At 42.4% G+C, this 14,627-nt stretch overlaps 1 protein-coding gene across 1 annotated transcript in view; it reads left to right on the forward strand.

Annotated features, from left to right (window-relative positions):
• The window catches only part of TEX2 (testis expressed 2), a 108,743-nt gene that overhangs the window by 23,222 nt on the left and 70,894 nt on the right, over positions 1 to 14,627 (forward strand). The gene's annotated exons all lie outside the window — the stretch shown is intronic.

A 14,627-nucleotide genomic window follows, 5' to 3' on the forward strand; every position in this document is an offset into this window, starting at 1 on the left:
CCCAACAAGAGAAGCCACCGCAATAAGAAGCCTGTGCACCGCAATGAAGAGTAGCCCCTGCTTGCCGCAACCAGAGAAAAGCCCACACGCAGCAATGAAGACCCAACGCGGCCAAAAATAAATAGATTTATTTTTAAAAATTAAAGTTATCTTAAGGCTAAGAATGTAGTTACTGAATGGCAGGTGATGATTTAAAAAAAAAAAAAACAACTTTTCAAACTAAACATCCCAACATTTGACCTCCACAGCAGAGGATTGGCATCAAGGAAATAGCTGCTTCTTCCCTTTCCTGGTCTTGGACCTTGGTAAAGGGACTTGACTAGACTTGTTTGATTGGCATTTCTGCCGTTACTAGTTACGATGCCTTAGGTAAGTTTCTCAACTTCTTCATCTCAGTTTACTCATTTGGAAAATGGGAACACCATTCCTGCCTCATAGGGCCATGAAGATTAAATGAAGAGTGTCTTGAAGTGTCTGAGATATAAATCTTCAGTAAAAGTTAATTCTCTTTTCTTACTCTTAACTCAAAACTTTGGGTGAATTAGTGCACACTAAATGAGCTGTTTGGGTAATGCAAAGACCCCTCATTGTTCATTTTAGGGAATAGTTACTTTTCCTTCTCCGTTTTGAAGTTTCTTGTTTGTTGCCTAGTTTAAATTAGGATGCCAAAATTTGAAGAATTTTTTGTGTAGAGTAGTAAATGGAATTAAATTTCTCTTGAAAGGCATATTCCCAAAAGCAGAACTTATGCTGACATTTCTGAGATGGTTTTGTTTCATATGTTGCTTGCACAGTATTGTTAGAAGTTCATGACTTTAAGAAAATACTTCATTATCCAAGCTCTTTCTACTGGTTTTAGGTTATTTATAAGGGACCGTTAGTCTCCCATCTGGGTAGATACGTAATAGTATCAGTTACTAAACCAGAGCTTTCAACACCTTTCTGACATCAACTCTTGGAGGTCAGCAAGTGTCTGACTTTAAGACGTCCCAAATTGAACCTACTACATTCCTCCTAAACCCAGTCCTCCTCTTATTCCCATACTTGGTGAATGGGACCACTGACCACTATCCTTCTTGTGAGCCTAAGGTCTTGTAAGCCCAAAGCCTAAGGCTCGTCCTTAAGAGCATCTTCTTCCTCACTCTGTTTCCCACCTGCTGAGTCCCATGCATTTCATCTTCTAACTCTCTCAAGTCCCTCCTTGCATTTTCAAAGCCACCTCTCTTGTCTGGGCTAACGTTGTCTCTCACCTAAAATGTTGTAAGAGTCTAAATGACCTCCCTGAACCCCTTCTTGCCTCTTTTAAGTCTGCTTTCACACTTTAGCCAGAGTGAGCTTTTCAAAATATACATCTGATGACCTCCATACCTGCCTCCAGACCACATACAATAACCGTTCAGTTGTTCCTCGCCACTCTTGGGATAAAGACCAGTTCCTCAGTGTGGCCTTCAAAGCCCTGCATAACTTGGTCTGCCCACCTCTGCAGTTTCATGCTGTATACACTATACTCACATCCAAGGGGCTTCCTAGGGCTCCTCCATTAGGCCGTGCTTCTGCCTCGGGTTCATGCTCATGCCATTCTCTCCTCCGGATTGCCCCACGCTACCACCCCTTAGCCACCTGACTCATCCTTGAGATGTCAGCGTGATCCCACTTGCGCTAGGGACCCTTCCATGACTGATGCTCAGACTGAGCAGATCTCCCTGCTGGCTGTGGTCTGCTCTTTCATTCTTGCATTGATGATTTGATTGTCTCTCCCTGCCACCTCTGTAAGCTCCCTGAGGTCTGCTCGAGTACTGTGCTGCTTTGTGAATTGTAAGGCAGGTTACAAAGGACGAGTACTGAATGCTAAATCATGGTCTCTGCTCTCAGGGCTTAAATTCCATGTGTCCAACTAGAAAAGTTTGGCCTAAATTAAAATGTTTGTGCAAACAAAGCTGTAACAGTACATAAATTGTGAAATTAAGAGATCTACAATCAACTCCAAATGCTTGTTTTATATACCTAATAAATTGAGAGGAAAATAAGAGTTTGTTTTTAACTAGGTGTTATTTTTGAAGTTAATTTCTGTATGGTAGTACCTTGAGACACTTAAGATGAACATTTCGTGGAGTAGTTTACATTGGGAAAATCTGTGGTTAGCAACTGCCTGAGACAGCCAGTATAAAAGGGAAGACAGAGACATCAGTAAAGTCACCAGCTGATCAGTGGTGTGGATTGAACATTTGCTACAGATGGAGCCTCGTAGGGAGCCTGCACCTGCTGTAGCCTCTCCTAGTGTCTCAGTGAAGTCCCAGCTAATTGTAACCAACTTCCCTAAAGGTGGAAATATGTTCCCATAGCACACAAAAATGCGTATGCAGTATTTGGGGGTTTTATGATCTATTGCATGTATGTAATAGAACATTTACTTATACAGAGAAATGAATTAGAGGAGTGGGATAGGATAGGTAGGGCTGGGGGCTGATGTAGGCCTGCTGGATTGCTTTCTGCTGTAAACTGTAGTTTATTATACCACAGGAAAGTCTTCCCACCATGGAGCATATGTCCTTAATGAATTGATTGTTATCCCAAGCAGGTTTTGAGGAACCTATAACAATAGAATCAAGTATTTTATAGCCCATTCTGTGCATTACTACAGTGTTTTTTTTAAGCACTTTTCAGTGCTTTCCTGAGTTGTCTTTAGACACAAGGTCCACCCTGGAATTGATGCACCCCTGGACAGATAGGGTGAAGGTCTTTGGCTTGGCCTGTAGCCAGTGCTCAGTAAATGTCAAAAGGATGGAACACTTTCTCGAAGCACAGAGCGTCTGTAGAAAGCTTCTGTTGACTCGAGATTGATTTGTCTATGGAAATAGCTGAACGAGGCAGTGTAGCTCTGCTAGTGAGTAGCTTTGTTACCTTGGTAAGTTGCCTAAACCACTTTCGGTCTTTTTCTTCACCTGTAAAGTGAGGAAATAATAATAGTATCTATCTCAGAGGGTTGTCAGCCTTAAATGAGATATTGTTGGTACAGCACTTAGAGCCACGTAAAATTTAACTGTTGTTACTGATTCAGGTCCGTGTCTCTCTTGGATCTCCATGACCCTTGGCCCTCCTCCCTCCCAGAAATAACTCCTGCTGCTTTTTAGTTGACTGGGGCACATACTGTTCAGTACATAAATGGTGTTCTTTGCCACGGAAATTTAAATGGCTATCATAAAGTTTTTGGAGGAAAAAAAAAAACCCTATATTTTCTCAAGAAAAGAATAACCATGATACATCTTTATTTACATAGAATATCGGCCAAACAGATAGGTTCTTTTGAGAACAAGTAGTGATAGTACCTTGGTATACTTTACTCCATTGTATCCAGGGGGAGAGAGCAATGTGGTTAATTATAACAACACTGCTATGCTGTCAGGTGCCCAAACTTTACAGTTTATGAAGTGCTATGCTATTTATTCTTCCTCCCAACAACCTGAGGGCTGTTGTTTCACCATCATGACCCTCATTTGACAGATCAGAAAATCCAGACCCGGCGAGGCTTCTTCTGAACTGGCGCTCTTTCCGGTGAGCCTCACCTGGCCCAGGTAGTGCACTTTTAGGTGTTGAGTTATCTGAGTGGGATTTTTATGGGATCCTAATTGCACGCAGATGGCCAGAAAGTTCTGCTCCTGTTTTGGCATTTTGCTTTAGCAGAGAGTACTCTCTGAGGACCCACATAAGCTGGAAGAAGAAAACCCAACAACAAACTCAGCACTAATCATCTGGGAAAGGGCAGGACACTGCTGTTAGGCAGTTATTGGACCTGTGAATAGAAAAATATCAAGATCACAACTTTACAACCTTTGATTCTTTGAAACGTCAAATGGAACCCCCGTACGGCCATCAAGTTTATAGTGCCTCCAGAATTAGATTAGACAGTTTGGAGATTAGACAGTTTGGTTTCATGCTGTGCACTTGTACGTATTTCTGGTTATGAAATGCTACTTGTGCTTATTTTCCTTGATTGTCCGAGAAACAGCTTTTTCTCTTGTTACTTTGTGCATCCAAGTTTCTTTTTTATTCTACTTGCCTTTCATTTCTGCCTTCTATTCTGTTTTGGGCCTTGAGACAGCAATGAAACAGACTTTCGGGAATGGGCAGCTCTGGAGGCCCTGGCTACAGGGTCTGGGCTGGCAGAGCGGTGGGGGTGGGGGTGGTTAGGACCAGCCGCAGGAGATGAGGCCGCAGCTCAAGGGGCAAACAGTGAAGGCAGGCGTATCAAAGATCAGGAGCACAACTCAGTCCGATTGTGTCCTGTGCCTGTGGAAGCGGTGGCCCACCTCTGATTCCTCATTTAAAATATCTGAAGTCGTTGACTGATTAGCCTTGATGGAGATGGGCCTTTTTTTTCCTGCAGGTACAGAGCAGTAGCCTCTTACAAAGCAATTTGCCTCTCAGGTGATGCCTTCTAGTTAATAACTAGTTACTGGTGCCCGGGAATAGCTGGTACTGTGTCTCCTACTGAGCTCCTGGTGAATCCATCACCTTTTTCTGTGTGTGTGTGTGTGTGTGTGTGTGTGTGTGTGTGTGTGTATTTAAATAAGTGTAATGCATTCCTGATATTGCAAGTTGATTTAGACCCGTGAGTCTCAATTCTGTGGTAGGCATTGGGGTGTGTGTGTGTGGGGGGTGCGTGCACATACATAGGGCAGTGTTTTCAAATTATCAATATATGTCTTCCAATCCCTCCTCAGTCATGATGAGCCCTGAGATGGGGAGGGGTGGCTGAGTCATCTGTGTGCAGATGTTTCTTAGGGTTTTCTGGCATAGCTCCCCTCTGCCCAATCCCAAGATGCATCTGCCCTTTGAGAGCTAGGATTAAGCAGGCACTTAGGGCTGGCCGATCAGTTGTCCCACCACAGTCTGCTGCCTGGAGGTGACTGAGCCTGATGGTTCCAACCGCATCTGCAAAGGAACCCACGGGAGCCAGGGGACTGTTTCCGGCATTTCAAAAGGCTTAACAGAAACTATACCTTAACCCAGGATAAGGACACCAAAGCTACCCAAAACATCAAGTTTCCTTGCTTTTGTTGGGAATTGCAAGTCTGTATGGTTGCCTGCGGATTCCAAGTTCTGATTGGCTGTGGATGACATAATAGGAATTTCTGAGACAGGATTGGTCTAACTCTAGACATTGTTACTAGAGCTGGTATCAGGTCTCACTCCCCAAGCTGAGCATGCTTAATTCCTTTAGAATGAGATTGACCTTGAATATGAGTGCCTCATATTTTTGATAAATTGAGCAACTAATTGTTTCTTGTTTACTTAGCTGTGCTTATCATTATCACACCTGTGGCAGTGATTTGTTTTCATAATGTTATTATGAACCCTTTGTAAATGTGGATTGTTGGCTAAAATTTGGATCAGCATTGGAATGGAAAAATAGTACACAGAGTCAATCAACTACTGTTAAACATCGTTTGTTAGACTTTTGCCAGCCTGGGGAAGAGACAGAAACAAAGGCTAGTAAAACTGCAGATCTCATTCAGTGCCCTCATTTTAAAAATGATCCTTTTAAAAGCTTTGCACTAAAAGCAAAGATAATTTACAGTGAAGCACCAACTATTAGTCTCTGTAGCCTCCTGGGATCCTGTTGATTGTATGTACTTTTTGCGTAGTTGTGTTTGACGTATGCACATAATCCCAAAGTCTGCTTTTTCATTTTGTATTAAAACGTATAGGCCTTCCCATTTTTCTACTTTGCCCCTATGTTTGTCATTCTTAATGGTCACAGCTGCCTGAACTAAACCTGAGATCAGACGGGACAGTCTAGTTCAAGCGATTCGAGAAGGTAGAGACACGCTATCTGTTTGATCCTTGGTAACATGGCTGGTGGGGTCAGCTCTGGCCAAGTCTGCATGGGTACAAAAGATATGCTCATGCCTGCTGTGGATGCTGGGAATAATAACTTACATATACTGAATGTTCTTTCTTAACCTTCCCAGCAGCCCCTGTGAGGTAGGCACTATTATCTCCATTTTACTTATATATGAGGAAAAAAGAGGCTTTTTGCAGTGACTTGTCCACAGTCACACGCCAGTAAGCAGTGGACCTGTGATCCGAAGCTGGGTCTCTTCAGTGCCAGAGTTCTCAACCAGGTTTTTCTGTGCACCATGGGGCCCGTCCAGTTCTCAGCTCACTTCAGAAAACTAACCACCTTCCACCTTAATCCTCACAACAGATACATTTGTTAATGTGTACTAGAGTCACAGAGGCTTAATATTAAAACAAGATAAAGCAAAGGCTGCAAGCAAGCAGGAGCCCCGGAGAAGGTCCCGTCCACATTAGGGATTTGCTAGTCTTCGTGGGGGCAGAGTGATGTGAAAGGCCAGCCCACGTTCAGCCTTTCCTTTAGTTCCATCCTTTAGTCAGCCTTGAAGTTTCTGAAACTTGAATGGGTACAACAATGACTACATGAGGTCGCCTGAAGCATGTGTACAGTGCTTTGTGGGAGACTCAGGAGATTCTCAAGGGTCATTTTGGCTATAGATAGCTTTTTCCCCTGACCCTAGAACCTAGTCCCCACTGGAGAGTGGGCACCAAATCCTATGTGTGCTAAAATTAGACCTGTGTGACCTGCTCCATTCTCTGGGCACAGTAAAGAATTTCCCATGTTCTCCCTGATGCCTTTCTCTGTGGCAATGCTTGGAAGTCATTGCAGCATTCTCTCTGCAGCCTGGAACTGTCCCGAGAAGGGGTGTTTCCTGTGACTGCTACCTGGGCTCCTGTGAGTCTGGGAACAGGCAGACCCAATTCCTCCGCACTTTTCCAGGGGCTTGCTTCTGTTGAATGAGAAAATTTTACACGTGAATTAAAGCAGACTCACGTCCATGGGCTGGATTGGAAACTGGAGTTCAGACTCTAGAAGTCTGATTGGGGCAGATGGGTGAAAAGTGTCTGGATTTACCCCCTGGGCCTTTGGCTTCCTAGTCTCTAGAATTGTCTTTTTCTGGAGTGTGGCCCTCATTCTAGGGTCCTGACATTAACTGAAATCAGAATGTTTTTCTTTTGAGTGTGTTATAAAGAGTGGTTCTGTGTAGTTGGAAAAGTACACTTGTACCATAGCTGTTACATTGTGGATTGCATAAGTTTTGTGAGCCTAGGAACCTATTTCCCATTTATTTTCCTTCAGGATAAATGGAGTTTGAATTTCAGACAGTTGACTTACTGATGAACTTTGGGAACTCAGTCTACTCTTGGTTGAGGATTTACTTCCTTTGGTTATTTGTGTGGTGTAAATATTGTAGGTCACCCGAGGGGCTGGAGTTGTCTAGAAGGAAGGCCTGGGGTTCAGTTCAAGCGTCACTGCCTTCATGGAGGATGCTAGGATTTGACAAAGGCAGAGGAGAGCAGGTAAGGCATTTTCAGTACAGGGAGGTGGGAAGGAGGATGGTTTTCACATGAGCCAGTAGCTCATCACACCCAGCCAGAATATTGGGAACACTTTAGCGTAACTGAAAATGAGGGTGAGTAGATAGAGGGGCTGGGTTGTATTGGGCCCTGAAGGCCGAGGAGATTAGATGAGACACAAGAACATGGTAGGTTTTTGAGCAAAATGGTGACATGATGAGAGTAGTATTTAAAGAAGGCTCGTCTGGCAGCAGAATGCCATGTGGGCTGGAGACGAGGGCAAGGGGTAAAGTCAGAAAGAAATGCTGAGGTGTGAGGTGTGAGTCAACAGGGCTTGGACAACTAAAGAGGTTTGGAGGATCAAGAAGAGAGTGTCAGAAGACTCTTTTGGTTGGGGCCTTGGTGGTTGGGAGAGCAGAGGTCCCTTGATGGATGAGAGGGAGTGAGTGGGGTCAGGATGGGGTGGGCAGGAATGAGATGGGTCTCTTGGGTTTAGAAGTGGACCTCTTTGGACCTGGATAGAGTCTGTGTGTGGGTGGAGAATAGAGAGGAATGGGTAGAAGAATTTCTAGCCAAAGAATGAGAATAGTGATTGGTGTATATAGATGGATATGGGAGACAAGATAGCAACTCATACCACCTTCCTGGTGAATAGAGGCAAGGCCATGTGCTTAGAGGGAGAAAGGAGGGAGACAAAATTGGAGGCCTAGATAAGAGACAAGGCCTAGAATCACACCAGTGGGGAATCTGACTAGGAAGTCAGTATGCTAATTCAGGAATTTCCTGGAAACAGCAAGGACATGGACCAGGTCTGCATGCTACAGCCACCTCCTGGCTGGGGTCTACAGCAACCTGTACCCAACCCTCTCCCCCCATACCCTCCCTGGCTGGGATGAAGATCCCTGGCAGTGGGAGTGGCTCACGCCCATGTACGGATGTCTCGGATGTCTCGGATATCTCGCAGGCAGTAGATAGCAGTGCTAATGACTTAGAGAGGGTGGTACAGATGATGGTTTGGTCTTGAAAACAGGCCAGCCCTTCTCTTACCATGATCTCCTCTCCATTAAAAAAAAAAAAAAAGGCCAGGCAGAGTAGGAGGCAGATGTTTTTTTGTGAGAGGGCAGGGAGTTCTGTCCCTGGGGGGCTCTGCAGGGTGCTGTAGCAGTGAGGGCGGTGGGAATGTGGAGCAGGTGTGGTGTGAATCCACGAGAGGGTGAAGCCAAGAGGTTGTGCTTGGAGGGATGTTTGTGCAGAGTAAGAACGAAGGAAGCGTTGGGGTAGAGAGCCTGTCCTTATCACAGCCAGGGCAGAGGCAGCCCTCTTGTAGAGTCTGGCGGAAGTCGGATGGACAAATGTCATCTGTTGCCATGTCACTTGCAAGTGCTGATAATTTGCATCTCATTCTTAGCTGACTCAGCCCACTCTCCACCTTTAACTAGAGGTAAAGGATGTTTCTACAGCTGGGCTAAGCAAGACAAGTCCAGAAGGTCTAGAAGTGTTTGTTAATGTGGGATGAACTGTTACAATATTATTAGAAAAATATTTTGACTTAATTGCCTTAGGCACATTAGTTCAAGTGTACTCTGTTTCCTTTGCTTGACTTGAGCACTTGCCAAGAATATCTCTGGTGCAGAATGGAAAAGTAGGACTCTAAGTAGGACTCACAGAATTATAGAATTTAGAGCTTTCTGGAAAATTCCTTGAAGACAATGGAGGACCTCCTCCCCCTTTACAATGAAAGAACCCAAGGTTAGGAGAGGTGAAGTGGGTGAGCCCTGTCACTGTCATTTGAGGGTCTTGGTCCTCCTTGGAGCTCCTGCCCCTGCTGCCTCATGGCTTCCCTTGGTTTGTGTTTTAGTGACTGATTCCACTACCAACTGAACAGTTGTCAAAATCTCACACTTGGGTGGGACTTTGGGGCTGGGTCATATCACGGGGCTGCTCTCCAGGTCCTTCCCTGTCACAATCCTCAGTGGTGGTGGAGTGGGATGGGGGAAATCTCACCCATGGGACCTGTGGGCAAGTGGTTCTCTTCAGAGGGAACCACAGTGTGGACAGATGGCCATCTGGGACCTCTGCCAGGAACCTGGTATCTCTAGGCCTTCTTGCAGGTATTGAATGTGGCCTTGGGTTTCTTGCCTCCTTCCCTTTACTCATGCTCTGTCCTTCACTTGGAATGTACTCTCCACCCTGGGTCTCTGCAGTCAGCTTGTCAAATCTCCAAGGGCCAGCGCACACACCGCCTCTGGGAAGCCCTCCTTCATGCCCCTTCTCTCACCTCTTCCCCATCACTTCCTTTCTCTCACTCCCACTGTTCTGCCCTACACACACTTATACACATAGACTTCTCCAACTTGATTTTTTTAAAATTGTCTTCTTTGGGCCTCAGATTCCTTACCTGTAAATAAAATTCTGACATTAAGTATACATTTAATCAGATTTCACTGCCCTATATCAAGGTTAAGTCTACTGATGCATGTATGAAAAGTATTGTTTCTCACTGAAAAAGAAAGCCTACTTTTTTCTTTAAGTTCTCAGAGAATTTTTTCAATTTATGAAGAATTAATCCAAAATACTTTTTGCACATGGAGAAGCTGAATGGTTAATAGATAAGAGTGGATTCAGATATGTAAACTAGGTTTTCTAGTTTACTAGTATGATTTGGAGGGGGAGAAGTTCAAATACTTTACTATTTATTATAGCTAGAAAATATGATTGTCCATATCAAGTCAGTTTTTCCAAAGTTAAATGTTTGATTCTTGTATAGGGAACAGAGAACATTATGTGTGTTACATATGTTACTGTCAGTGTTTTCTAAAATGATTTCAGAGAGTAATGCTTTTAGGCTGATAGAATGAGGAAGGCTTCCTCAGGAAGTAAAAACCCAGCAACTATAAAGAAAAAGATTGAGAGATTCAACACCTAAAAATATAAAACTTTGTATGTTTAAAAAAAAAAACCCATAATGGTAAAAAGTCGGAGATGGGGAAAAATATTTTCAGCACATTCAGTAGACGAAGTGTTCATGATACATAAAGTGAATAAGAAAAACCCTTGGGCAAGAAACATGAATGGCCAGTGAATAGAAGAGAAACAGATGGTGGAAAAAAACATGAAATGATATCAAAGCATTGAGATGCCTTTTCCCCACCCATCAGATGGACAATAATTAAAAATAATGTTTATTCTTGACAAGGGTTCAGGGTGGGCACTTTATAAAAGACTTGCTCTGTACACAAGATCTATATAGAGAGCTTTTCAAGGCAGCATTTTTTCTAGTGTGAAAACTGGAAAAAACTCACATTTCTATCAGTAAAAGAATGGTTAAGTGGATGATGGTATATCTGTACTAGGTAGAAGAAGTGTGTATGCCTGTAGATTTGTATGTATTGGCATAGGAAGGGGTCCAGGAAATAATAAGTGAAAAACAAACAACAAAGCAATATGCATAGTATGGTTACATTTAAGACTAAAAACAAAAACAGCTTTGTGTGTTTGTGTGTATATAAATGCATACAGAAGGACAGAGGATACATCCTAAACAGTTGATTTTGGGTATAGCAGGAGAAATTTTCACTTTTCTTCTCCATACATCTGTTTTTGAAGTTTTTTACAATGAGCTTGAAATTGTGTTTTTTTTTAAATTGAAGTGAAAATTTATATATGCTTATTCAACCCTGTAATTCCACTTCTAAAAATAATAAGAAAATAATAAGAGAGACAGTCAAAGGTTATGTATAGCATCATAATGTATTACAGCATTGTTTGTAATAGCAAAAAATTCCTAGTATCCTGTGTTGAAATGGTTACATTATAGAATATTCATTTTATAAAGCTATTTAAATTCATGCATGAAAGAATCTTTGCTGACTTGAGGAAGTACTTACAAGTACAGTTAACATTTAGTAAATGCTTGTTCTGTACCAGGGACCATGCTCAGTGCTTTACCTAAATTGTTTTATTTAATCTTCTGAACCATCTTTTGCCATTCCCATTTTACAGATGGAGAAAGGGAGGCTTGGTTAGGGTAAATAATTTGCCTGAGGGTCAGACTCCCACCAAGTTGGTAGAACTGAAGCCAAAGGCCTTGCTGATACCCAGATGCTGGATTACTTCACTGTGTTATCTTGAGTATAAAAACAGATTACAGCATACATATGGTGTGACTCATTTTATAAAAATGAATCTTTCTGTGTCTTAGTTTTCTCATGGGTAAGGTGTGGGTACAATTTGATATTCTGAAGATAATTATTTTATTTTTAAAATTGACATACACTTACATATAATTATTTCCCCCAGATTACAGAAGTATTTGGAAATACCTAATTCGTAGAATTTGGAAATACCTAAAAAGTAGAAAATAAAAATGACTGATAAGCCTGTTATATGGAGAAAACTAGCATTAATGCCCCCCAGCCCTTTTTGCCTGGTGTGTGTATAGGTATGAACATTATTGAGGTACTTAATAGTTACTGCAGAATTGGTTTCAGAAAAGTTTTTGCTAATTATGTGCCAACATAATAGAGGGTTTGTCTGCAATAGAGGGTTTGTCTCCACATGCCCTTGACAGCATCATATGTTATATTTTAATGATGGAATTTGATGACCAATATTGTCTCATTGATGTGTTTCATAATTCTTTGTTGTATTTAGTCAGTTGAGCTCTTTCGTTTGTTATTGGCCATTTGAACTTTTGGGTGAATTGCCTGTTCATGTACTTGGGAAGTATCTATGGAAGATGTCTTCCTAAAGTTGACCATTGAAGACCTTAAGCAAGACTATTAGAAAGTCCTTATAAGTGGAAGTTTCAGTCTGCCTATTGGAATACGTTTTTCTTACAGGGATGAATTGGTGGTCTGTGGTTAAAACTTGACTTCCTAACCATTTGGAATTTGACTTTAAAGTTTGGCTTTAAGGGACTTCCCTGGCAGTCCAGTGGTTAAGACTCTGCATTTCCACTGCAGGGGGCTTGGGTCCGATGCCTAGTCGGGGAACTAACATCCTGAATGCCTCACGGCATGGCCAAAAAAACATAAAAAAAAAAAAAAGGAAGTTTGACTTTAAAATTTAAGGAGTGATTGGTGAAATGTACACAGGACCTCTCTTATGCAACTTCCTGAGAGTCTATAATTATTTCAAAATAAAGTTTAATTCAAGGAGTAGTAAAACTTTGGCTTCCTCCCGTAACTGAATTTGACAACTCTGACTGGAAGGGTAGGTGGGAGGTGGGAGGGGGCAATGTATGACAACAGACCCAAAGCCAAATAGTGGTTAGGAAACTGCTTTGTTGTTGATGGTGTTTTTAATTTGGAAATAATCTCAAACTTTAAAATGGTTATGGGAATTCCCTGGCAGTCCAGTGGTTAGGACTCCACGCTTTCACTAGGGCCTCAGTTCAGTGCCTGGTTAGGGAAGTAAAATCCTGCAAGCCGAGCAGCATGGCAATCAGTCAATCAATCAGTCAATCAATGGTTGCAAAAATGAAAACTGAATAAGGAACAGCATTTACTCTTTCTCAGATTCACCCCTTGTTAACCTTTGACCCCACGAGCTTTTGAAATGTGCTATTTTGTGACCCCAGCCACTACCTTCTGCTCATCCTCCTTCTGGATTTTCAGCATGACAGTCTCCCAGGTTCCAAGTACTCACTCACCTGAACAAAACTGTTTACACCCAGGTTTCAAACTTCTCAAGAACCTACAGTGGTTCTGTTTCCTAAGATTTAAATATAAATCCAGACACTTAGCCTTCAGAGTCTTTGAACAATTGATTCCATGCCTCCAAACTCCAATATTAATCTTTCTCCCATGCCCCCCCAGTACAGCCCTTCAGCTGCAGCTAACCTAATCTTTAGCGACTCTTGTTCTGTCTTGATTGACTCGTTTCCATCTCGGTGCCTTTCCTTGTGCTGATATTTCATGTCCGCCATATTATTTTGTTCACGTTTCTTCCTCGTTAAGTCACGTACATGGCTTTTCTGCTTAAAAAAAATTTCCCAGACCTCTTTACTCTATTAGCACCACCTGATTTGGGCATACCTATCCTGAGTTTTCATTACTTTAGGGTTGTCTTGTTTTGTTTTGAACTTTCATATAGATGTCATCATACGACATCCATCTGCTGTCTCCTTGAGACCCACCCTGGCCCCTCGTGGATGGCATCAGCGTTATCTTTTATAAACCTCCATAGGCCTCGTGTGGTTGTGCTGAAGGTATGACCTGGTTTTGAATGAGTTACTGTGAACTGTATTTGGATTTCATTACTGGAACCATCGATTATTATAGCAATCTATAAAGCAAAATTCTAATCATATTGATGCTTTTGAACACCTTTTTCCTTCAGGGATGTGGCCCTCTTCCCAGGTGGGCCCTCCTCATGGCAGGTAAAAGTCCATGCAGTGGCTGCAGAGGGTGAAGCTCTTGTGTACTAGTAGTATAAACCTTGTGTTGTTTTGCTGGGCTGGAAGAGACTTTGAATGGGGGTCTGGGAACCTAATAACTAATGGGAAAGGAGTTCTGAGTTTCTACCAGTCAAGGTCTAAGTGCCTTGGGAGGCTTGCCTGTGCTGGTAGTAGAGTACTTTCTTTTCCTTTTCTCTTTTTAAATGAAACTAAGCCTAGCACTAGCTCATTATCTACAATGTCAATATTGATTTTTATTTGTGAGGTGGAGTATTAACAGATTAGAATGGCTGCTGGCAATTCTCATATGCTTCATTGACTTTAAATGAATCAAGGGATGGCTATTAAGATGTACTTGAGATTTTAAGGCTAAATCAGAACTTCCTACTATGGTTGTTTCCGACCAGATTCACCATTTCCTCTGCAGCATCAAGGTGGAAAAAATGAGCCTTGAGGCCCTTCTCTACTTTTCATGAAGCCAAATGCTATTAAAAACTGCACAGATAAGAGATGTTAAGACATCCTCTGCAATACAATGCAGCTTGACTCTTTTCCGCTGCCAAGAGATGTTTTTGAATTAAGACTATTGACCGACACAGCCCATGCTAGCAGATGGTGCCCATACATCAGATGTCCAAGTGCAAGCTTGTTCAGAGACAGCAAATATCTAACAGGCCAAATTTTACAAAGATGAAGAATTTTCACATTGATTTTGAAGGAGTAGGGGTGCTCCTGAGAAATGAGACATGTTCCTTCCAAACCAGGCTTGCCTCTTAAGATGCAGTATTACTGTGCTTTCTACATCTGGAGACACGTTTAATTTTCAGTCAAAGTTGCTTGCTTCCCTCCT

Source organism: Phocoena phocoena, chromosome 19 (assembly GCF_963924675.1).
Source record: "Phocoena phocoena chromosome 19, mPhoPho1.1, whole genome shotgun sequence".
Taxonomy (NCBI): domain Eukaryota; kingdom Metazoa; phylum Chordata; class Mammalia; order Artiodactyla; family Phocoenidae; genus Phocoena; species Phocoena phocoena.